Source organism: Orcinus orca, chromosome 7, assembly GCF_937001465.1.
Source record: "Orcinus orca chromosome 7, mOrcOrc1.1, whole genome shotgun sequence".
NCBI lineage: Eukaryota > Metazoa > Chordata > Mammalia > Artiodactyla > Delphinidae > Orcinus > Orcinus orca.
The window spans coordinates 27,292,390-27,296,213 of NC_064565.1; positions in this window are offsets into that span (position 1 = coordinate 27,292,390).

Below are 3,824 nucleotides of genomic sequence, written 5' to 3' on the forward strand. Positions count from 1 at the left end.
CAATGAAAATTGGGGTACAGGTCTTTTTGAATTATGGTTTTCTCAGGGTATATGCCCAGTAGTGGGATTGCTGGGTCATATGGTAGTTCTATTTTTAGTTTTTTAAGGAACCTCCATACTGTTCTCCATAGTGGCTGTATCAATTTACGTTCCCACCAACAGTGCAAGAGGGTTCCCTTTTCTCCACACCCTCTCCAGCATTTATTGTTTGTAGATTTTTTGGTGATGGTCACTCTGACCCGTGTGAGGTGATACCTCATTGTAGTTTTGATTTGCATTTGCTAATAATTAGTGATGTTGAGCATCTTTTCATGTGCCTCTTGGCCATCTGTATGTCTTCTTTGGAAAAATGTCTACTTAGGTCTTCTGCCCATTTTTTGATTGGGTGGTTAGCTTTTTGATATTGAGCTACATGAGATATTTGTATATTTTGGAGATTAATCCTTTGTCAGTTGCTTCATTTGCAAATATTTTCTCCCATTCTGAGGGTTGTCTTTTCCTCTTGTTTATGGTTTCCTTTGCTGTGCAGAAGCTTTTAAGTTTAATTAGATCCCATTTGTTTATTTTTGTTTTTATTTTCATTACTCTAGGAGGTGGATCAAAAAAGAACTTGCTGTGATTTATGTCAAAGAGTGTTCTGCCTATGTTTTCCTCTAAGAGTTTTATAGTGTCTGGTCTTACATTTAGGTCTTTCATCCATTTTGAGTTTATTTCTGTGTATGAGGTTAGGGAGTGTTCTAATTTCATTCTTTTACATGTTGCTGTCCACTTTTTCCAGTACCATTTATCGAAGAGGCTGTCTTTTCTCCATTGTATATTCTTGCCTCCTTTGTCATAAATTAGGTGACCATAGGTGCATGGGTTTATCTCTGGGCTTTCTATCCTGTACCATTGATCTATATTTCTGTCTTTGTGCCAGTACCATACTGTCTTGATTACTGTAGCTTTGTAGTATAATCTGAAGTCAGGGAGCCTGATTCCTCCAGCTCCATTTTTCTTTCTCAAGTTTGCTTTGGCTATTCGGAGTCTTTTGTGTTTCCATACAAATTGTGAAACTTTTTGTTCTAATTCTGTGAAAAATGCCATTGGTAATTTGACAGGGATTGCATTGAATCTGTAGATTGCTTTGGGTAGTATAGTCATTTTCACAATATTCTTCCAATCCAAAAACATGGTATATCTCTCCATCTGTTTGTGTCATCTTTGATTTCTTTCATCAGTATCTTATAGTTTTCTGAGTACAGGTCTTTTGCCTCCTTAGGTAGGTTTATTCCTAGGTATTTTATTCATTTTGTTGGAATGGTAATTGGGATTGTTTCCTTAATTTCTCTTTCTGATCTTTTGTTATTAGTATATAGAAATGCAAGAGATTTCTGTGCATTAATTTTGTATCCTGCAAGTTTACCAAATTCATTGATTAGCTCCAGTAATTTTCTGGTGGCATCTTTAGGATTTTCTATGTATAGTATCATGTCATCTGCAAACAGTGACAGTTTTACTTCTTCTTTTCGAATTTGTATTCCTTTTATTTCTTTTTCTTCTCTGATTGCCATGGCTAGGACTTCCAAAACTATGTTGAATAAGAGTGGCGAAAGTGGACATCCTTGTCTTATTCCTGATCTTAGAGGAAATGCTTTCAGTTTTTCACTACTGAGAATGATGTTAGCTGTGGGTCTGTTGTATATGGCCTTTATTATGTTGAGGTAGTTTCCCTCTATGCCCACTTTCTGGAGTTTTTTAATCATAAATGGGTGTTGAATTTTCAAAAGCTTTTTCTGCCTCTATTGAGGTGATCATGTGGCTTATTCTTCATCTTGTTAATATGGTGTATCACATTGATTGATTTGCATATATTGAAGAATCCTTGCATCCCTGGGGTAAATCCCACTTGATCATGGTGTGTGATCCTTTTAATGTGCTGTTGGGTACTGTTTGCTAGTATTTTATAGAGGATTTTTGCATCTATGTTCATCAGTGATATTGGCTGTAATTTTCTTTTTTGTGTGATATCTTTGCCAGGTTTTGGTATCAGGGTGATGGTGGTCTTGTAGAGCGAGTTTGGGAGAGTTCCTCCGTCTGCAATTTTTTGGAAGAGTTTGAGAAAGATAGGTGTTAGCTCTCTCTAAATGTTTGATAGAATTCACCTGTGAAGCCATCTGGTCCTGGGCATTTGTTGGAAGGTTTTTAATTACAGTTTCAATTTCATTACTTGTGATCGATTTGTTTACATTTTGTATTTCCTTCCTGGTTCAGTCTTGGAAGTTTGTACCTTTCCAAGAATTTGTTCTTCCAGGTTGTCCATTTTATTGGCATAGAGTTGCTTGTAGTAGTCTATCATCATCCTCTGTAATTCTGTGGTGTCAGTTGTAATTTCTCCTTTTTCATTTCTAATTGTATTGATTTGAGTTCTTTCCCTTTTTTTCTTGATGAGTCTGGCTAATGGTTTATCAATTTTGTCTATGTTCTCAAAGAACCAACTTTTAGTTTTATTAATCTTTGCTATTGTTTCTTTCATTTCTTTTTCATTTATTTCTGCTCTGATATTTATGATTTCTTTCCTTCTACTAAATTTGGGTTTTCTTTGTTCTTCTTTATCTAGTTGCTTTAGGTGTAAGGTTAGATTGTTTATTTGAGATTTTTCTTTTTTCTTGAGGTGAGACTGAATTGCTATAAGCTTCCCTCTTAGAACTGCTTTTGCTGTGTCCCATAGGTTTTGGGTCGTCATGATTTCATTGTCACTTGTTTCTATGTATTTTTTAATTTCCTCTTTGATTTCTTCAGTGATCTCTTGGTTATTTAGCAGTGCACTGTTTACCCTCCATGTATTTGTGTTTTTTACAGTTTTTTTCCTGTAACTGATTTCTAATCTCATAGCATTGTGGTCAGAAAAGATGCTTGATGAGATTTCAGTTTTCTTAAATTTACTGAGGCTTGATTTGTGACACAAGATGTGATCTATCTTGGAGAATGTTCCGTGTGCACTTGAGAAGAAAGTGTATTCTTCTGCTTTCGGATGGAATGTCCTGTAAGTATCAATTAAGTTTATCTGGTCTATTGTGTCATTTAAAGCTTGTGTTTCCTTATTAATTTTCTGTCTGGATGATCTGTCCTTTGGTGTAAGTGGGGTGTTAAAAGTCCCCTATTAGTGTGTTACTGTTGGTTTCCCCTTTTATGGCTGTTAGCATTTGCCTTATATATTGAAGTGTTCCTATGTTGGATGCATAAATATTTATAATTGTTATATCTTCTTGGATTGATCCCTTGATCATTATGTAGTGTCCTTCCTTGTCTATTATAACAGTCTTTATTTTAAAGTCTATTTCATTTGATAATGAGTATTGCTACTCAAGCTTTCTTTTGATTTCCATTTGCATGGAATATCTTTTTCCATCCCCTCACTTTCAGTCTGTATGTGTTCCTAGGTCTGAAGTGGGTCTCTTATAGACAGCATATATATGGGTCTTGTTTTTGTATCCATTCAGCCAGTCTGTGTATTTTTGGTTGGTGTTTTTTTGGTTGGAGCATTTAATCCATTCACATTTAAGGTAATTATTGATATGCATGTTCCTATTACCATTTTCTTAATTGTTTTAGGTTTGTTTTTGTAGGTCTGAAGTTGGTCTCTTATAGACAGCATATATACGGGTCTTGTTTTTGTATCCATTCAGCCAGTCTGTGTATTTTTGGTTGGTGTTTTTTTGGTTGGAGCATTTAATCCATTCACATTTAAGGTAATTATTGATATGCATGTTCCTGTTACCATTTTCTTAATTGTTTTGGGCTTGTTGTTGTAGGTCTTTTTCTTCTCTTGCGTTTCCCGCCTA